This window comes from Clytia hemisphaerica, unplaced genomic scaffold, assembly GCF_902728285.1.
Source record: "Clytia hemisphaerica strain Z4C2 unplaced genomic scaffold, Clytia hemisphaerica genome assembly, whole genome shotgun sequence".
Taxonomy (NCBI): domain Eukaryota; kingdom Metazoa; phylum Cnidaria; class Hydrozoa; order Leptothecata; family Clytiidae; genus Clytia; species Clytia hemisphaerica.
The window spans coordinates 1,794,613-1,817,533 of record NW_027103359.1 but is presented as its reverse complement, the minus strand read 5'-3'; the positions used below and the strand labels follow the sequence as shown (position 1 = coordinate 1,817,533).

The following is a 22,921-nucleotide window of genomic DNA, read 5'->3' as shown; positions in this document are numbered from 1 at the left end:
CGTTTTTTTTTGTCAAATTAAAATTTTCAAGTTATCTTATACAAAAATGTGTTGTGTATATATCTACGAAAACTAAACAAAAGCACACAGTTTTTATGTAGTAACACCTTGTGGTTTATTTTACATAGCTGCACTTATTTACTATAACATTATACAGAATCAACACACACCCGTCTAATTTTTGTAGACACGTAGACACACTTCAGGATCACACTTTTGAATTTTAGCATGCTATATTTCAGGATTCCAGTGTCATGGAAATAAACACTATAACTTTAATTTTTTCCTCCCTTTTCTATTGCTTTGAAAAAAAGTACAGCGTCTTAATTTCGTCCAATTTTTTAAATTGGCCTTTAATGTACTTAAATCAAGGAAATTACAAGTGGGGTGGACGAAATAATTGACAACCATTAAATTGTTTAGTAATCGGTCGCCTAATGAATATAACTTTTGTAGAAAAATTCTCAGATTTTGTCGCCATTTGCTTTTTTCTTTAACACTCAAAGGGGAAACCCAAAAGATTAAAGCGTGCTATAAGAAGCTTTAAAGCTTCTAAAAATATTCTATAAAGCTTCCTCTTATAAAAAGACAGCTACAGCTATGCAAAATAAACAAAATAAACCAAAACGTGTTATGTAAAACACATCCAACATTTTGGATGTGACCAGTTCGAATTTCAAGGGAAGGCATTTTTTCGAATTACAAAGAGAATTTTGACCCACGCAAAAATTTTGACCCACGCAAAAAATAATGACCCACGCACAAAATATGACCCACGCACAAAATATGACCCACGCAAAAAATAATGACCCACGCAAAAATTTTGACCCACGCAAAAAATTTGACCCACGCAAAAAATTTGACCCACGCAAAAAATATTTTGACCCACGCACCCACGCAAAAAAATGACCCACGCAAAAATATCGACCCACGCACCCACGCACCCACGCAACCCACACAATTTAGCAGACTCTGCGAGAAGTCCATTCGCTTTAAGTGTGTACTTATCCTTATTAATATTAGGATAGCTATTTTCCAACTAATGCTTGATTTTTAACATATTAATTACTCATGAATTCGAGCTTTTTGTGTCTTTTTCTCTATTTCGCATTTTTGTCAAGATTAGTAGTTTTTGCTGCCTTTTTAGGATATTTTATAGGTGCCATTATAGGTGATATTATACTTTTAAATTTATTTTTTCGCCGACCGACCGACCGACCCTTTCTTTTGGGTAAATTGGCCCGTAAAACAACAAATTAAATTGGCCTCGCCTTACACAAAAGTATTTGTTTTTACAGAAATTCAGAAAATTACAAAACTCTATTTCTATCAAAATTAAAGAATTCGTATTTTGGATGTTCATTTTCAATGCCTCAATTTCTGGCTTTTTGTTGTCTTTGGGCTATTGACCATATTGTCCGTGGCCGTTTCCGTTTCCGCCACCATTACCGTTTTTATCCTTTCTGTTTTCACATCTGTTTCCTTTCCGTTTTTCCGCCGCCATTTCCATTCATTACCATTTCCGTTGATCCTTTTTCCGATTCCATCGCCAATTTAATTTCCTTTTCCATTAACCAGACTTAAAAATTAAAGATATTTCACCTTAAAGGAAGAAATTTTGGCGGAAAGAAAATTTGGCGGATTTGGCGGATTTGACTGAAATCCGCCAAATTAAGTTCCCGCCAAAATTTCTTTTTTCCGCAATCCGCCAAATTAAATTCCCGCCAAATTAAACATTTTGAAAATATGATCTCTTTTAAGGTGTTTTTGCTATTTTTTCGCTGTTTTGACGCCATCTTAAGGTTAAATTTTTAAGCGACCGCCAAATTAAATTCCCGCCAAATTTAGTTTTTTCGTCCATCCGCCAAATTAAATTCCCTCTGAAAAAACTTTTTTGGCCATCCGCCAAATTAAATTCCCGCCAAAATTTCTTCCTTTAAGGTATCATATTGATACCTATAGCTAATTCCTAAGTTAATTCTATCTCTAAATGGACAATCACCCCGCTATGGCATAAGTGATAAATCAACTGAAATGCCCAATATTATTTGTTCTCGTTATAAGTAAGTCTGCGACTACAGTCGGAGGTAACCCGAAGCTCCTCTTTCGATAGCTATCTACCCAAAGGTAGGGGAGGGCGCCACTCTTTCTCCCTGGATTTCTCCCCTTACCCTTGATTCTTCTCTTAATTACTGAGCATCAAGTAGAGAGGCATCGAGTACCATTTTTAGAATCTTTGGTATGACCCAGTTGGGGGTTGAACCCACAACCTTGCGAACGGATGCTCTACCAACAGCACTACGGTTCTCATTATAATTGAGTAACCAGCAGAACTTCTTTTCTTACCTTCTTTCGTTTTGATCCAGGACCCAAAAAAATGTAAACAACTTTCAATGTTCCACCATACGGGTTGACAATATTACAAAAAGGGTAATACTAAAAGAAAATTCGTTGAAGGAAAATAATTTATCTGTAAAATACAAACAAATGTGGCTGACTTGTCAACTAAACGGGTGACGAACCTGAGAGGTTCAATCACAATTTTGTCTCAGTTGGACCTGAATTTGGTTAAAACTTTAGACACACCCCAGTAAAAATTAACCATATTATTTTCACCCCACTCAATTTTTTGGTCATGTTAAGATATTTAGGAGGAAAATGGGTACTTTCACGAGTAACAGGTATAGGGTAAAAAAATATGTCCGGGCCGCGGGGGTTTGCAAAGGTGACGGGTGCATACATATGTGTCTGAGTCAAAAATAGAAAAATCGACCCTTAAAAAGAGTAAATATTTTGACATTTTTGGGACCCTTAAAGATATTTTTTTCTAAAATGTTAGCCGAAATTTTCAAATTTTGATCCAGATTTTCGGAAATCGTTACCCTTTGTGAGTGAATTTTTCGGGATTGTGTTTTGTAACCCTTAGCGAAATTTTGAGATCTTAATAGAGGACCCTTGTCGCTAGTCCTGTACCAATTTTTCCTCTAATAGACACTGAATAGAAAAATCAGTCTCTCGTAAAGGTCTTTTTGTAGTGAAAATTCGGGGGAAAAGTATATATTGAACAACAACTAAAAATTAACTTTGAACTTATGTAAATATTCGTGCTACCATGGAAATATTTCTAAAGCCTAATTTGGGAATTCGAGTTAATCTAATTTTTAAAAAAATGTCAAAATCAAATTTACAAGATCATCATCGTGAGCAGAGGAATGTAAAGAGATGGAAAAACAGCTTTTCTGATTACTCAAAGTTCAACGATCACTTTTAATGAAAATTCTATTGTAAAAACGTTGATTAGGTCATTAAATGAAAGTCCAGAAAAGACGGCTCGCCATACAAATCGGACGGTTTCTACATGATTTGACGATAAAAATGAAAATTAGTTTTTCCTTTTTTGCCAATTACTAGTTCAATTTTTAAGAATAAGGAGCAATATTTTTACCGCTGTATAGCAAAAAAAATTCTTAACGCAATGATATCAAATTGGTTCTTGTAAAACTGTCAGAAGTCGAGTAAAATCAAGATAAAGTTATAATTTTCTCGAGCTCTAGCTTTCCATATTATGGTGCGGTCATGATGCGGTTATATCAGTAGAATCGTTAGGAAATTCTGAGCAAGACGTTATAGGTTCCTTTATTCGTATAGGAGAGGTGTACCCAAAATATAAGCCCTGAAAGTTCGCGCATAATCAGGCTTGAAACAAAAGAATTTTGTCACAGCACGCTAATTATGCAGATTTTTTAATGCGACAACAAAAGAAACCTGTTAACTCGACATAAACTCCCTTAAGGGCAAGAGACCTGGTATATGACGAGCCGTTTTTCCATTGTTTTAAAGAAGCTGTTTTTCCATCTCTTTACATTCCTCTGTCGTGAGTAAGCAAAAAAACTTAAAAAAACTTAAGTGACAGCTCGCACGTTTGAATAAATGAAAAAGCGAGAGATGGAGAAAGACTTCCCGTTTTGTGTTGGCATTCAGTGGATATTATGAAAGAACAATTTCCTTTCAAGAAGATAATTGATAATCCATTTTTAAGCTCATTTTATCCATCATTTTGATAAATCAAAGTGGTATTTCTTTGGCAGTGTGCACCAAGAAAAGGTTTTTACTGTGTGGTGGTTTTTTCTTTTTTACCCTTTTATGATTAGGGTATTTTTCCCACCGTGGTCCCACCAGGGAAATTTTCTCTTGTATAAGGACAGTGTTATAAGAACACCAGCATGAAATTTTGAGAACCCCTTGAGAACAAATTAAAATTAAACTGGGCCTTGGTTGAATTTTTAGGGATTCTAGAAAAAAAGCTGTTTTAGATGTTAGTTTTAATCATATTTGACTTTAAGTATAGCTCAAGATCATTTTAGCCAGAAAGCCTTGAGTCAGCCGAAATTCACTGGTTCTAATGTAACGTGTACCTGAGGGGAGGTGGGCACACGATTTCGAAACAACGGTATGTGCCGCGCAAAATCTGCTTTTCAAAACGGTACCCTTACAGTGCAGTTCAATATGGCTGAAAAGGTACCCTTTCAGTGCATCTTCTCTTGATTTACCAAACCCTTATAGAGCACTGTATTTCTCAGCTGTAAATTTATTTGTATAAAAAAGAAGCTTGGGAAATTTTCAGTTTTAAAGAAAAAGTTCTCAGTTGTAATTATCAGACAATAGAAACTTTTTGAAACAAAGGAGAAGTGAAAGCCTTTCTTTTTATCAATTATTTTGAATTTGTTTTAAAATTTGAACCCTTGTAGTGTAATCTCACAGAGCCACGCCCTTACAGTGCATTTTGGGATGCTGAAAACCCCACCCTTAAGCGCGGCACATGACGTAGGCCAGATCATATGGGTGTCCCCCCCCCTTTCCGTGATTGCTTCCGTGATTGTTCGTAACGATTTTCACGGGCGTTTAGCACCTCAATTAAAAAGGTGAAAACTTGTTTTAAAGACAAAATGTCTGGTCATCTTTGTAACAATATACTGCCTTATTCTACGAATTGCCAAACAGACTTTAACCAAAATCGAGAAAACAGCTCAAAAAGACGTAAAAAGTATCCAACGAATCAAAAAAACAAAACGTAAAGACACTGTCATGATTTTTCTACTAGTTTTCTTGTTCTGTCTATGTTATACTTTGCGAAAATTTCCTTTCCTTCTAAGGTACGTTAGTTCATCATCTTAGATCTTTCAGTTGTTGACGTTCCTTCAATTTGATCCAAAGATCTTGGTTTTGTGACCTCAGACGTAGCTTTCTTCGTCTCTTCAATATTCTTCTTGTAAGTCGAGGGTATTCTAATCTAAACCAGAACGGAAACTCTTGTCTTATATTTGAAAAAAGGTTAGTTTTGATCAGCAGAACACTCAAGACCAAAGGAATACATATCATTACAAGGATAGCATAATCCACACCCCTTAAACATCCTGTATCAAAAGGTGTTTGTAAAATCCTTCAATTGTCAACCAAGAGAAGCAAGATCTCCTCAATTTCTTGGTGATATATTGATATAAAGCACCACCCACTCTTAATATAGATACAATAGTTAAACAAATGGCAAAGCGTGTTCATTATAAAAATATCACCTAACTTCTTTATTTTTACAGTTCTATACATTACTTTTATTGTCGTCAAAATGTGAATACAGCTTATGATTACATCTTCAATGATCAGTGGGGTGTATGATGTTAAATATTTTTCAATATAAAAATATTCCAAAATCAATTCAGGACCATCCTCAGATAAAAAGCCAATAATGCTTACGAAATATTTCAGACTATCGAGCTTTATCAGATCGAATTCACTATCCAATGTAAACAATAAGCTACAAAATATTGCCCAAATAACTATTTTGACCAAGCATCCAATGATAGCAAAGGCATAGATTGTAATTTGACCAATATTGAACTTATTGAACTGCAAAATTTACCAATATCTCAAGTTTGATCTCATTTTATCTTGAGTCTCTTCCATTTGTTTTTGTGTCTATTCTGGTTTCTTTTAAGCGCATTTTTCAGTATTTTCATAGTGAAAACCAGGTTTTCTGCATAATTTATGATAATTTATTTTGTATTTTCTAGTTTATATCAATTTTAGTTTGATAGCCAACTTGGTTCATCATATTTACATTTCCTAGCTATTTTTCATAATTTTAGTATTTATGGCCAACTTGGTTTAGATTTTCTATAAATATGGCAGCTTGTCCACTTTTCTTCAGAGTTCAGTTGACATGTAGCACTCAGAGAGTCAACACCTCAAGACTTAGTCATTTTCTCAACATAAACTTCAAATAATGTAAAGTCAATCAATGATAGTCTTCAAATCATTTTGACATTTTGGATTCTCCTTCACAGTTCTTTCACTCTGGCAAGCTGGTAAGCATTATTTATTATTTACTATTCAATATATTTCCTCTTGTTTACTTTAATGTATCCTCTCTTGTATGTATGATACCCTAGTCTCATATACTCTAGACTTTGTTTGATATAGACTTAGTCTTAGAATTTATTCATTTTTGTTTTTTCATATAAACTAATTTTGGATCTTTGTATCTATTTAGTTTGAATCCTTGATTACAAATATACGTCAGTACGAGAATCCTCAGTGGTGAACTCCATGCAACATAGATAGCATTGTTAACATGAGTGTTCCGATAAATCGCACCGTCTAGAAAGTCTCCTTTTTCCAATCGGTAGAAAATGTACATATCCAAAGTTAAGTCGATTGCATCCCAAAAATATTTAAACAAAGTCAAAAAACGACGGAGAAGTAACCTTTGAGCTCAAATAATCTACCGACTTCATTACTGTATCGCAAAGATCGGAAAAGTTTTTTGCTTTTCTCGAAATAAACAGTGTCTTCCAAGCAGCAGCAAGAATCCCTTGAATAATTATCATTAAATAATTCTTTAACTCCTTTGAGGTATTCATATCGTGTCGTCACTGATCTCTCTTGTTGGATAGATTTTAACCAATTTTTATTCCGTTTTCTTTCTCTTCTGCGGGTGACAGGGTTGTCCCATTTTATTGTGTGTCTAAGATCTATGGCATACTTTATTTCCCATGCCATATAGCTTCTTTCATAAATATGTTTCACCGTCTTCAATACCAATAAGGAGGCCCCCCCAGCGGTTGGCGTGATGGCGTGATGGAGGGTTTTTCGTGGCGTGATGGCGTGAAATTTTGAAAAAAACGGCGTGATGGCGTGAAAATGAAGTGCCGGCGTGATCGTGAAATCGAGTTTTTTTAGGCGTGATGGCGTGAAATTTGCAGTTCAGCGTGATCGTGAAAATTATATTTATTGGTTGAATCGTATTTCTATGTCCATTTTAGCCAATTTAGAGGGTTTAAATTTCAAAATTTTCTTGGTCGGCCCCAACTATGGTGGGGCCTCCTATAAATTAGATTTCATTTTAAAACATAAAAGAAACGGTGCAAACAGTTCTATTCATCTGCCATTTATCCTTGTAACTTCCGATTGTTTTTAGCAGTTGCCTAGCTAGCAAAATAAAGTCGAATGCTATGACATCGCGCCGAATGGGGTTTCCTAATTTTGACGTTCGAATCATAAACGTCAAAAAGACGGGGGTAAAACGTTCGAAATCACGTCAGAAATGGCGCGCGGGTCATATTTAACGATTTAACCCACTGTAATATCACTTTTTTAGGTGTTTATAATCACTTTTAATTATGAAATGTATATATCGCAACACCAATTTGGTGCGATGAGAGGTTCGAAAATTGAAAATTTTCCCCGTCAGCGCAAACCATGGTTGCGCTTCCTCCGTAACTAACATTTCCCTCTCTTTCTTAGATGCTTATTCTTAGATGCATCCAAGACATCAGGTCCTTTATTTCAGGAAAATATACATTCGTAGCAAAGCCATAAACAGAAAAAAACAGCAGGTTTATTATGAGGTGTAATTTTAAGCAGATTGATCAAAGGAATCCTGTGATGTTTAAACCATATTTTGGAAAAAAGAGAGTAAATGAGGTCGATTTTAGCCATACTAAATTGAAAATTTCTCCTGTCGGCGCAAACCATGGTTGCGCCTCCTCGTTCCCCTTTTGAAAATTATTCACGCTAATTCACAATTAATGCCCCCCTCAAGTTGCTTGTACTTTTAAAAGATTTCCATTATTTTTACATTAATTATTTTTCAAATTGAATTGAAATGGATCTTAAAATAGCACTTTGAACCCTTCAAAATTCTAAAATTTTCTCCGTTACCCAACGGGGCTTTGTTAATTTACTCAAACCGGTGCCCTTTGATGTGACCAGTTAGTTGTCCAACAATTTTTAATATGCATAAGTTAAGATTACGTCATTTTTCCTAACGAAAACACCCGAAAAAACTGGAATTTACCCCTGTGTATTACTAGAAATAGAGGTCAAATTTCTTCCAGATTTTTCGGGTGTTTCTGATAGGAAAAATGATATAATCTTGACTTACTTACGCGTATGAGAATGCCGATGAAAAACTGATCGACGACCAAACACACAGTTTATATAACAAAAATTATGAGCATGAAAACTAAATTTTCTAGGCGTAATGGCGTGAAATCGAAAAAAATCGGCGTGATCGTGAAAATCTAATTTTTCTGGCGTGATGGCGTGAAATCGAAAAAAAATCGGCGTGATGGCCTGAATTTTGGGTCCGCTGGGGGGGCCTCAATAAGGTTCCATCATGATTGAATCGAGGTGTCCACTTTTCTGTTAACCCACAAAATGTTTTATTGCCAACAGCAATCGGAAGGTCGTGACAGAAAATGTCTCTCAATGGCGTGGTTGGCGTGGTGTTGTTCATTTTGTCTTTCTTCGAAACTTCTGTTTTACATCTCTTCTTTTCTCATCTGATGAAAAAATTTGTTATGATTTATTATTTGTTTTTTCCGTACATAAACTGTCCCTGATTAATCTTCGTCAATCATTTTTTGTTTCAGAGGATGTAATTGCGGTCAAGGTAATGAGAATTTTTTTATTCGTTGATTTTATTTGATTTTCTTGAAAGACAAAATTCCTGCAAAAGAGTAAATTTCACTTCCTAAAAGGCCAAATGAGCGACATATTCTATGTCAACCGTTTTAGCCTGAAGAAAAGATTACGTCAATTTTGGCCAATGAAATCGCTTCTTTTTTCGATCGGCCAATGACGTGCCTTAAAATTAGAAATTTGTCGCTCACGCGCGAAAGTGGACAGCGGCCTAAACGAAGATTTGCGAAGATACGTTCAGTAGATAATAAAAGTTTCAACTTCTTACTTCTTACTTACTAACACCTAGTCTCGAGCAAGACCACTTATTAACTTGAGCGTCTCAGAAAACCTCAACAGAAGAAAAAAGTTAAACGTAGAGAAAGAACCCACTTAGAAGTTTGTTTACTTTTCGAGTGTTTGAATTAACTCTCTTTTACGCGGCTTGTTGTGCGCACTTTTGTAATAATTGCGCCAATTCGTAATATCTGCGCTATAATTTGTATTAATTTTTGCGCCAATTTGTAATACCTGCGCAATAATAACCGCTATTTTGTAATAACCGCTATTTTGTAATAACCGTTGCGCGTAAAAGGGGTTACGGTGCAAACGATGGACAAATTTATTTTTTTTATAAGAACTTCCCTTATAAGAATCAAGTCAATAACTCTCGAATGAAGGCGATTTTCCTTTCAGTAATTAGTTACCACAAAGTAAACAAGGGATGGTAAGCCACTTGCATCAGATGACTTGACCTCAATGTGGTAAGGCATGTGGCCGTGCTTCTTATCTGGTGCTTTGAAACAGCTTCAGCAAGGCAGAAAAGTCTTCTTTTATCTTTGATGTCAAATAAATTATTTTCAAAGCTAGAACTACTGAGGACATTTCATAGTCTGAAATTTTGATGGCGTCTCTAAATCATAGCGTCGGTGGTGTAAAGGTTAGCATTGTTGCCTTCCAAGCAATAGATCTGGGTTCGATTAAAAGTGAGAATAAAAAGAATTCGCAGACCTCGGATGATACATCCTGGACCGCATTACACGCTGACGATCATTAAAAATAAGCAGTTCTTGTACTTTTCTATTACAACTTCCAAGGGGTGATCTTCTTGTATTATCTGATTGATCAAGTACTAAAGTATCTAAGAATAAGAAACCACGCCTAACTTACAACGTTCTAAGTGTCATGAAAGTGTCTTGATCGACGAAACAAAAGCATCGAAATGAATCAAAATCTAAATCCAACTATATAAAAATGCTTGATCCAAATAAAGTCACAGGACGTGAAAAGCGTATGCAAGTTTTTTTTATAAGAAAAAAATATATAAGAACATAAGGCTTCGATGGCCAAAATCTTAAGAACCATTTTAAGGCATTTTATGGACTCTAAAATATTCAATTTCTTTGGAAATTTGACCAAATTAAACACAAAATGGTGAAATTAAAAACATATCTTAAGAACATTTTTTGGTTTAAAAAACTCAAAAAGTTGAGAACATCTGAAAGTTTCGAAAATTTTCGATGTTCTTTGAATTTCGCCACTCTCCCCACAAAAGAGCACATGTCAATAATGTTGTTAATATAATTCTGTGTTTATTAACTTAAATGCATGGTAAATAGCTTAAATATATTACCATCGAGATGTAGTGTTGTTTTAGAACATGCTGCTGCTAGGTTAACGAAAACATGGTATATTTTAGTTCCTCATTTTAATGGGATGATATTGGGCTATTCCAGAAAAGATTTGTACCCCTATGTTGAGGAAATCTATTTTTAAAAAGGTGACCCATCTGGATTATTTTCCGACTTTTCAGGACCCCCTTGGATTTTTCTCTCTCATTTTTTTTACCACCATGGATTTTCGACCTTGTTATACTGACCACCCTGGAATTTCAACCCGATTTTACTGACTACCCTGAATTTTATCATTCAAAAAATTAGACCACCCTGGATTTTTTATTTTCCAGACCACCCTGGTCACACCTCCTCAACATAGGGAGTACAGAATATTTCTGGAATAGCCCGTTTCAGTCATTTCATGAAATGGTGTTCTCACAAGCCCGATGGGACCACCTCCCACTGAAAAATTTAGCCGAACTATCTCCCCCAGTGGAAAATTGAACTCCAATTATTGTCCTCACTGATACTGTCCTTATTTTGTAAAAAAGGCCGATGAAACTAATTTTGTGACATTTCAAAACTTAAAACTCGGATTAGCTCGGTTTAGTTCCGTTACAACAAATCTTTAGGATTTTTGTTTACTATTTCAAAGGAAAATTTGTTCGATTTTTTGTCAAAGTTACAAAAGTGCGCAGCCACTTGATTACAAAAGTGCGCAGCTTGAAATTTACAAAAGTGCGCAGAAAAATTACAAATCTGCGCAAAAATTACAAAACTGCGCAAAAATTACAAAACTGCGCATAACATTTGGCATTAGATAAATTAAGATATTCAATCGATTTGGAAAAAGTACTGGATAATCATAGTTCAACAATCAACATGCTCAATAATAACATGGAGGTATAAAGAAACGGGATGTAACCAAGCTTGCCCTACGATTAAAAAAGATACGATGTATATATGCTCAAAATGTCATATATCGTGCATTTTCAATGAGCTATTTTATTCATAGGTGAGATCTTATTGGCTCATTGAAGATGAAATTTAGATGCAACGAGATTCATTGTTTCTGACATTCCTGAAGGAAAATATTTGGACTAAAATAAAGGTCTGTAAATTTGCAAATCCTTCATCAAATGGTCAGATTTTTCGATCAATGTTTTCTTTAAGATGAACTCTATTGCTTGAAACTTGTTTCGTGGACGAAGTTTTATTTAACTTTCGTATATTAGAGGGCTAGAAATCTTCAATGCTGATAGTAAGAATGTTCAGAGCAATCTTGATTTCTACTAAAAGTTCGTTTTTTTTTCGGAGGAGCCTAGTATTTTCTTTTCATATATTTCATAAAAGAAATCAAAACGACCAATTACCGAAAAATTAGACTCATGTACCTCCATGGTAATAAGAACGCGCAAAATCGTGAAAATATAATATATAAACTACAGAATTAAGTTCTTACTAAAACTTATCCCGTTAAAGAAGACAAAGGCGCTTGTATAAACTTTCTATAAGCTTTCATAAACGCGTGTACCTCGATTATTGGAAGCCTTACTACAACAGCCGAACTGCGATCCAGGAAAGCAGCAGGATAAAATACGTCGTAGGAACGTCGTTGATATACGTCAAGAATTACGTCAGCAGAGAGCAAGCCGACTGTATCATGATGAATCTTTGATTCATATTCTTTCTTTCACTTATCAGAATTCTTTTCTTTGGTGTCCGAAAATTAAAACTTGTCCGAATATTACAGCTTGACCAAAAATCATAACCTGTTCGACAGTTCTTGCCTCCCCTCATTGTTTTTTGAACCATGATCTTAATCCTAACATTGGGCTCTTCAAGAAAATGTCCGTACATGGGGGGGGGGTGAGGATATATTGTCCGGGGGTAGCGAAAAATCATCAATTTGAGTTGTCCGATGGAGTCAACTGATGCTTGTCCGGGGGGTAAAACCCGCGTTGTCCGATGGGCCAAAAATTACTTGGTCCGGGGGGTAGATCACTGAAAATTGTTTTATCCTCCACCCCCCCCACCCCATATTTTTTTCTGGAAAAGCGCATTTACCTTTAAAACCAAGTTCATTGAGCCGGTTTTTCATATCCCTGTAAAGAAGGTCACCTTTTACCAAAATTAACACACGTATGCTTTCTTTGTGGTTCAAAAATGTAGGACACGCTTGCGTGGTTTGATTAATTTAGGATAGTCAGAGACGTTGTAGAGACGTGAAAAAAATGTAATATGAACTACATTGCTTTTAAGAGTACTTTTATGTGAAATATTAGATAGAGATATTATTTATCATATCAGTAAGTATTCGACAAATCGAGTCGAGAATTTCATAAAATTTAAAGTAACATATTTACGTCATCTTTAAGTCTGCTTTTCTACGTGATCATGACGTGCCCCTGAAGGGTCAACCCTGAAATAGCAAAAAAAAAAGGAACTTGGCCCTTTCAACCTAGCTCTGAATCTGAGCATGAACCGGTAAAGTAACCATAGATACCCAAAGAAGAGACATTTTCAGCATTAATTGGTATTAAAATGTGTACTGATGGTATTCAAATACCTAATTTGAGGTATTTAGGACATTGGGGTATATATTTACTTAATGATATAATTTAGAAATTGGATTAAGAAATATTAGTCAAACATCGCTCAATGAAGTGCATTTTTCTTATTAAATATTTCCCGTTTTCCAAAAGGGAAATATTTGTTAAAACGGGCTTTCTCCATTTCCAGTGTCAAAACGCCTTCCGTTCTAGCGCCTAAAGAAAGTCTACTTTATAAGAACCAAATCAATAACTCTTGATTGAAGGCAATATATCTTTCGGAAATTAGTTATTAGAAATTTAACAAATGATGGCAAAAAAGATGAGCATATTTATCTTTATTATAAGCATTTTCCTTATAAGAATCAAATCAATAACTCTTGATTGAAGGCAATATGCCTTTCGGTAATTAGTTCTTACAAAGTAAACAAAGGATGGCGAAAAAGATGAGCATATTTGTTTTTATTATAAGCATCTACTTTATAAGAATCAAATCAATAACTCTTGATCGAAGGCAATATATCTTTCGGTTATTAGTTATTAAAAAGTAAACAAAGGATGGATAAAAAGATGAGCATATTTATTTTTATTATAAGCATCTACTTTATAAGAATCAAATCAATAACTCTTGATTGAAGGCAATATATCTTTCGGTAATTAGTTATTAAAAAGTAAACAAAGGATGGCGAAAAAGATGAGCATATTTATCTTTATTATAAGTGTCTACTTTATAAGAATCAAATAAATTTCAGAATTTTTGGCGTTTTCACTGTGATAACATGTGAGCGAAATTCTATTTTTGAGATGCGAGCGACCGTCTATCCCATGGCATCTCAAAAGTAAAGTTGAAACCAAGCTTTCTTCCTCCAACTTAAATTTTATCGATAAAACGAATTTTAAATCTACACATGCGTAATTTTGCTTACTTAGGGATATTTCGATAGGAAGCTCTGCGGGGCATTCTTTGCGACAGCTACTTGCTAGTATATGTCAATGATGACCTTCATTTTTAAGGAAATATTTAGTCGCATTTTTGCGAATCTTGTTTATTTAAAGAAGTCAATATTAAAACATTCTAATGTACGGGTATGTCGTGGACGCAGTGAGAAATACAAAAAAAACAATAACAAAAGAAATTATTACGAACGGTCGAGACGTTGTCTTCTTTTAATTTGGCTCGACTATCGGTGAATTTTTCCGGCTAAGATAAGAAAATTCATAATTCACCAGTCTCAATCAATGCTTCATTCGCCGTGCCAATGCACCTTTTTATCTTAATTACTCTAAGGTCCCGAAAAGACGGGGATGTATTTCTTAATCGATTCTCTCCTAGATGTAAACCCACCTAAGGTTTCTAAGCCTCAGGTTCCTTGAAGATTCCAATTTGTTGTAAAAATTCTTCATGATTCTCTTGGGAATCTGAATATCTAAAAAATTGAACAGGTGTGATAGTCGTGCACGTTGTCGTACTCTCGATAACATCTGTATCATGAAAAAGCGCTGCGATTGGTGTATTCGTTCTATTGTTTAAAACACGTGATAATGACTCACTGGATCCATCTGATGATGACAAATAATTAAAGCGACCACGTGGTAACGATTCACTAGATCCAAGTGTGGAAGTCGAAGAATAATACGCTCCAAAAGGTGTACTGTGATGACGTGGTCTGTATAATGACTCACTTGAGCCAACGTCCGTTGAGTTTTGTGAATTTTGTAAATTAAATGGGACGCTATAAGCTCTAGACATAAGTTCATCGTTTCTTTCGGTACCCGGTAAAGTTGTGTCATCCCCGCCATACGATAATGTTGACTCGTAGGGCGGTGGATGTGGAGGCGATTGTATGTTGGTAGAGTTAAACGAATATCCACTATGCTCTTGTTCTGTAAATTCTTGATAAGGCGGTGGAGGTGGTTCGATATTTTTGACTGGGCGCGCTTGAGATTTCTTCAAAACATGATCAATCGCTATGATTGAAATGATCACTAAAATAGAAAGTCCTATGGCAGACAGCCACAACACGACATAGCTCTTGATTCCATTACGCTTATCAAGTTGTTGTGGGCTTTCTGCTTCAAACTGTTCTTGACGAGGAGTCGGACCAAAGCTACGACGTACTCCGCTTGTAGGACAGTCTTTTTCATCATTACCGGCCTCACAATCTGCAACACCGTTACATCGTTTGGTACAGTCTATATACGTCTCATCATAACACATAAAAAACTCTTTATCTGCTATACTAAAACATTCACCATTTGTTGTAGGTAATACGGCTTCATAAAATGCTCTGAAATGTAGATAGGGCCTAACACTATCGTTTGAGTCAGCAATCCAGTTGATAACACCTTGGTTGCTTGGAATTAGTAAGGCTTCTGGTGGAACCGAATCTTCCCCGTACGAATCCCATATTATTGAATTTTCTTTTTGAGATGTAACTTGCACATGCTCTTCGAGCAAGCCAGCAGTATGATGTCTTTGGTTCCAGTCTTTAATATGCAACAATATGATTTTACTTTCTGGAACATTAATTCTCCATTGGCAAGAATATTTCTCATTATGCCAGTATGTTGGTGTTTCGAAGTTCCCTGAATAACCTTCAAGATCTCCACCGCAGCTATCGACCATCCGATAGAACATTTTAATATTAGGTAATTGGTTATGTTCTCCTTCGTAGAGATTCGGTCGTACTCTATAAACAATCGACATTGTATTTCTAACAGACCTTAGCTTACTAAAAGGTGGATTTTCTTCACAGAAATCTCCTAGAGAGTAACCCCCATCAAAATCACCATCACGTACGTAAATATTGTTGTAAATACAGGAGCCTGGTGCGAGTTCAAAGTCCAAGAATTCTAAAGTGATCACATGATCATCATCAGCCTCGATAGTCCATAAACATTCGTGAGGTCTTTTGGTTTCGTGTATATAAAATGGAATGTTTATGTATCCGTGTGATCGAGTCAAAACACCCCCACATCCTTCTCGCTCGAACATGGCGTAAAACAACCGTTGTTTTGAACCATGCCTTCCAGTCATATTGATCAAATCGGATATGTCTGACGAAGAAGTTCTTAATGTTATGTCCAACGCATCTGAAGTCAAAAATATAAGATCGTTTGGTGGTTTTTGGGATGTGTACAGTTGAGTCTCTTCATTTTTATAGTTGTAAATTTCTAACTCATCACCAGGCCCAAAGAAAAACTGTCGAATCATCAAGACAATGCGGGAACCATCTTGCATTTCAATCCGCCATTTTGTAGTTGTGTTGCCAGGAAATGGAACAGGATATCCTGGGCTTGTTAAAACTCCGAAACTTTGATTCACAAATTTATAGTTATGTCCTTTTCCATTTGTTCGAATATTAGCCCTTTGGTAAATTTCGTGAGTATTTTTTATATCAAAATAACTTTGTATTTTAAATGAATCTGGGGCTAAAGTAACTGAATATGCGATATCCAGACATGCAAATAAAGCTAATATGGTGAAAGTTGAATGCATTTTTGATCTGCTGAGAGAGTTTTCAAAAATTCAAAAAGCAATCCATTATGGGTGGTCCAAACTGACAACTTCTCAATGTTAATAATGTTTTTGGGAATAAATTAGCGTCTTTAACAGTCGGGTTAACAGTATAAGTAAAAAACTTGAAAACAACCTAAACCAGTAGTTTTCAGTCTTTGAGAATCCACAAACAAATTCAAAACGAATCCATTTTCCGTTGCCATACTAATCCATTGCAAAGCTGTTATTTTCCTGCTTGAGCTCAGCTCTTTTTTCTGCAAAAAAAATTATTCAATTTTTCTTAACTTGTTTTTATAGTTTACAGTGTTGAGCTCGAACATTCTTTTTGATTGTTTAAACAAACAATAAATGCCGAAAATGAGTAGCCTTTGATTCGAATGTTCGAATGTGTGGCATTTCGATACTAACTTTCTGAATACACGTTTTATTATAAGAACATCCAAAAATTTTGAAGCCTTTTAGGATGTTCTTAACTTTTTCAGTTTTAAGCCTAAAAATGTTCCTATTTTATCATTTTATGAGTATTTTTGTTCATTTCGCTAAGAAATCAGGTGCTTTAGAGTCAACAAAGCCATAAAATGTTCTTAACTTGTTATTGATATTTTGGCCACCGAAAATTTTTGCTCTTTAAAAAAACATGTATTAGAAAGATTTTAAACTTCAAGAGCCTACTTACCAAGTAGAAAATTTGTTTTCCTATCCTGTACCGAACGCTCGAAAGAGGACACATCTTTGCCTACTCGGGTGAGTTAACCATTTTCGTCCTAGTGGGGGGGGGCTGTTTATGTTCGAGGGTGAAAGCCTTGTTAGCCATTGTTGGAATACAATAGTTATTTATAAGAACAAAGGAAATTTTCGGTTTTTGCTCACTTTGAGAATGATAAGTGACGTCATCAAAAATATTTTTCTTTAAAGTTACCTTGTATGACAAGGATCATGTGTGTCAAATTTTATTCAAAAAGAGCGACTTGATCAAAAGTTAAGGGTTGGTACAGGAAAAGCCCCCCCCCCCCTATTCTGAACCGCCCCTAAAAGCCTAGTGTGAATAGGGTTAAGGCAAATCGAAAACCTATTTCCTGAATTTCCAACTGCTTCCCATTGTTACTTAACTTTTGCATATAGCTCAAAAGAAACGTATTAACGAGATAATTACGGAAAGTGCTGGTTCAAAAGTTTAAATCAAGTCGATTTCAAGTTATTGGCCAAAAGTGATTTTGACGTTATGAAATTCATCAAAAAATTACGTAAGATTCAATGACTTCAATTTTGAAAAACGGCGATAGCTATAATGAAGACGTTGATTATCGAATGAAAAGAAATTTGAACTTTTTGATGACGCCATCATTTTTTGACGTATTTCAAGTATTAACGACAGTAAAATAATTTTAGAAATTTCTTAACCCTTGAAGTACCAATGACGATTATACTAGACATAGGCTATATAGGAGGATTAAGGCAGGGTCAAAATGCTTGCAACGTTACAAATCATTTCAATTGGATTGGGTTTTGAGCCCAAAATGAGCTTCTAGATATAATTTCCGATCAGCCTGTAAAAAAGTGCCGTGGTCGAAGGCTAGAGAAAAATCGTCCATCGTCGTCTATCTATCTTTACTTAACCTCACTAATTGCTCTGCAAGTAGTACAAATTTTGGTCTGACTATATTTTTTTGCCCACCCTGTACATTTTTAAAATATTGATAAAACTTTAAGGGAATGTTCTAAATAGGTCACTGGTTTCCCTTTCAAAAATTGAAAACTTATAATATGAGTAATTTACTGCAATGACTTCACAAAATTATGAAACTTTTCTGTTTTTGTTTCACCCAATACGTTACTCTTTCTATAGTTTAACTGACATATTGGTGGGAAAATTTTAAAAGTTCTTAGAAGACTCTCCAGTGGTGCATATGATGAATTGAAGCAGTGAAAATTATTGTATCAGTTTCATGTCTTATTCGAACAATCCTCAATTGAAAAAAAAAAAAAAAAAAGTCCTCTTCAAAATTTGACGTCATTTTAGTCCTTGGTGTCGTAAATTTTCAAACGGTTGAACGGTGGGCACTGTCGGATGGTTTTCCATGTGATTTTTGGCGATTGTTTTTTTCGTTAACCTCCAAACTTCTTTTGACAATTTTGTCTGGTTTTCGTAACAATGGTTTGCGAAAGAAGACTTGTGGTTTGCAAAATGTTTCTTGAAAGTAGGTTCAGCAAGTCTGATATATAAAACAACCAAACCACGGTAACATGCGAGGAAGGACCAGGTTACGGCGACAAGTACGCTTCTGATTTTGGTTAGTTAAGCACTTTTTTGATGACACCCCTGTCTCACAGCCCCGGTGAAACATTTTCCCACAGTGGGGATAAAATTGAAGACCCAATGGGGATAAAAATTCTATTGTTCCAAGGTGGGGATGGTTTTTGAGTGCAATTCTTAAGCATTGAATTTTAAATGGGGATGAAATCAAGGTCAATTCCCTAGTGGGATGAAATTGTAGGGTATTCTTCCCACCAGGGACGAGATTTTGACCAAATTTTCCAGTGGTGCTGGGGTCCCAGCGGGTCGGAGACACAGGGGTGTCTTATAATGTGCAACTAGCATTAAAGAGTCCCGGGTGCGAATAAAAAGAGGGGTTAGGAAATCTTTATCAAAATCTATTATGTTAAAATCTAATTTTTGTATATTCCACCTCCATAACAAAGAAGGTTTAAAATTATAAGAATTTACGACACAACTTTGACATCCAAACCTAAGATCTCACACAAATCACATTCAGTTTGTTTCGACATAATTTCGGCCAACTAACACTATACTAATAATCCTATAATCTCTGTTATCACAACTCCTGATGTACACGACCGGCTATCATCCAGATGACTTGTATCATTTTGGGGTCCGTACTACTATGATGCTAGTCTCATCTTGATGATATTATTAAATAAGCGCTGTTCAGAGCAATTCAGCTTGTGATAGCTGAAAATATATTCAAAAATGAATAAAGTGGGGGGGAGGGTCCGAAATTCTTTCGAAAATTAATAACCGGGTGGGGACGGTTATTTCGGACTTAGAGTAACATTAAAGAGTGTTCTGTAATCAAATTGGAGCCTATAAAACGTGCTTAGTAACCTCAAGGAGAAAATAAAATTATTCATCCAGCTAATTTTCTAAAGTAGATTTCCGTTTTACCATGTGTCCTGAGGGCCCCGAAAAAAATTTATTGGAGACATCGCGGTGTCCGTAAAAGACTTTTTGAGTCTGAACATTCTTCAAAAATACTAGCCCTATATTATAAAATGAAATTACTAAAATATTCTTTTGAATTTTCAAAAAGTTAATTTATCATTACTCAATATTAAAAGTATTTTAATATTATTTTACTTCAATAAATTTTTTTTTAGCTTTCCAAGAGTGAATCATTAAAAATTGATCACAATTTTTTTTAGACGCGTGAGAATTTTATATATTTTTAATAAAAAGGGCAACTTTAACTTTTCATTAATCATACTGTGAAGTTCTAGGGTAAGTTTATGGGTAAATAGAAATCATGAGAAAGTTCTGACAAGTTGAACACGTTTCGAATATGAGTTCCTTCGAAATATTACAAGAAAACTATCGACAACTTATCTACAAAATATTGACCGGGTTCTCAAAGACACCCCCTTCTCATGCATAGACTCGGCGGCATTTTATCAGCCAGTGGGGGTAAAAGAATGGACCAAATCAAAATCGATGGGATCGATATTCGCATGTTTTATCATGGATTGTTATAAATTCCGTTGTTTTCATGCTAGACAATCCAGTGGAGATGGAAAAATAGCACAATATTTTGCAATGAGGATTTTCTTATCTGATTACTTCAGAGGGGAAAAAATTAGAGTATAATTTTCAAATGGGGAGGAAATTTCGCTCAATTTTTCCAGTGGGAATGGTTCCCAGTGATTCTGTGAAAGGGGTGTAGAAAATCTAGGGTCTTTATGGGAAAGTATCGTTCGAGTTTTCAAAGGACTGGAACGAATTTAAGTAATTAAGAAGAGCAATCCTATAGGTTCAAATAAAGTATACAATAGAATTTAAATGACGTCACACAACAACATATGGTAAAGAATATAAATTTAAAATCGTTTAAATGTCGCTTTATTTGGGTGTGAAAACGAAAATCTGTTCGGCTGTTTTAACACTAAAACAGGGAAAGAATTCTTTTATCTAAAGCCAACACGGAAACTTCCATATATGGAAAAAACTATTTTAACGAGTGAAATGTCGTTTTTGATTAGTCGGAAAACCGAAAATCTGTTCGTAGATTTTAACGAGAAAAGTAAATACAATACTATGGAAAGAAAAGTTAAGCCTAGGGTTTTAAAAATAATACACTCTTGTTAATTCCTCATTTTCTTTAAAATCAAAATCTGCTCACATAACGAGAAAACCAAACAATTTTCTAGACAACATATTTTAGATATTTAAAGTGAAATATTTTTACCTTAATTCGAGCCTTAATTCTCCAAATATTGTAGAATTGAATGTTAAATTTACAAACCTCGCCTTAGACTCTTCTGAGATAATACGTGAGTAAATTGCGTTAACAAAGATATTTAAATTCCCCTTCTTTTGCACCACTGACGAGCCCCCCCCCCCCCCCAGTGGTAATTCTGATCACGAAAAAATTTTTGTCTTCAATCACGATCACGAAAATCAGCAAAAAAAATGGGTAATCAAGCATCCCTTTGAAAAAGTCCAAATCACGTATCACGGCTCAAAAGATTTTCAAATCACGATCACTTTTTGACCTCTCATCACGCAATCACAGAAAAAGAATTCCAAATCACGTAATCACGCTACAAAAAAGTCCCTATCACGTCATCATGCAAACCGCTTGGGGGCCTCAATAACCTGACGAACTAACTGACTTCATGCCTTCTAATAACCGTATATTACTCATCATATCGAGTAACACATTCGTATTATACGGGAAAAAAAATAGAAAAAAGCATTAACTTTATTGATTTTTAACCTGACTAATTCATGCAAAGGGGAATCTATTTGAAAAAACTTCTAGTACTTTAAAACTTAAACAAATTTTATTTTTAATGGAAAACGCTAAATTCTTTTTACGTTTTAACCTTTTAATATTTACTTTTTCACTTTAAAACTTATGAAACACGTGTGTAGAACTTTGCTTTATAAAGAGTTTCATTGAGTACAAAAATTGGGCAAAAAGGGAGACAAGAGTCTAGATAACTAATAAACTATTAAAAATATGTTTTAAATCAAGGGGAATTCTTTAGATTTGTACCGCTGGTCATAGAACTATAAAAAAGTCAGTTTTAGACCCTTTAAAACCGCTGGTCAGAGGGAAATTTTAGTTAGACTTAAAGTAGATACAGAAGAGAAGTGGAGTGAACAATTGAAACCTTCAAAGTACCTAAGCTATGGTAGGTTTTATTTTGCATTTTCAGCCTAACTTCATTAAAGATTTTCAACGGGAATAAAAGGAGCTTATTTTAGGCAGTGTCTTCATGCTGAGTCAGACAGATGAAAGCTACTTTTTTACCTGGGGGGGGGGGGTAGTTAGGCAAATTTCAACTTTTTACCCCCAGAAAGGTCGAAATTTGGTCAAAATTTGTCAAATTTATCACAATAAAAATCGTAAAATTCACAAAATAACAATAACGAATTTTTAAGTGGATGGCTTCAAAAGATCCTTGAGCTTTTAGACAGCCCAAGAATTGTTTCCACGAAGGGCCACTACGAACAGAACAAGAATAGTAACAAAAAGGAGCAGGAATGTAGGATAAATAAATGAAGAAATAGGCGAAAAACAATTGCTTTTTAGAGCTGCTCTGGAAAGAAACTATCGATTTTGCATCACGGCAATCCCTGGGTAGATTATTCCTATAAGCTTGCAAGGGTTTTTGCTAAATATCTGTTTCTGTTTTGCCGTATTGCTAAATTATAGACAAGGTTGCTAAATTATTCTGAGCAGCTAATGTAGTGTAGTGGTCGTGAATGTTTCTAGCAAGATTTACACGCTCACAAATATATTGGAGAGCAAGATTGTTGACAGATAAAGTCATCAGTTTATAACTCTTTTTCAGATTCCCGATTTTGGTACTGTGATGGATCTCATGGCAGATAGCAATGTAAAAAAAACCGAAAGCAAAGTCACGTGTAGATGTACGATAACAAATAAAAAGACTAGGGCGAGCAAAATGGTTGATCTCAATAACAACTCGTTCCTAAATGAACAATCAGCAAAAGACCTACAATTGGATGTGTA

The 22,921-nt window shown here is 35.1% G+C and overlaps 1 long non-coding RNA gene across 1 annotated transcript; it reads left to right on the top strand.

Annotated features, from left to right (window-relative positions):
- Positions 1 to 6,291: 6,291 nt before the first annotated feature.
- Positions 6,292 to 6,585, top strand: LOC136821513 (uncharacterized). Its single transcript, XR_010848755.1, has 2 exons — positions 6,292 to 6,362; positions 6,548 to 6,585. It is a non-coding gene; the product is annotated as an uncharacterized lncRNA (long non-coding RNA).
- Positions 6,586 to 22,921: the final 16,336 nt, after the last annotated feature.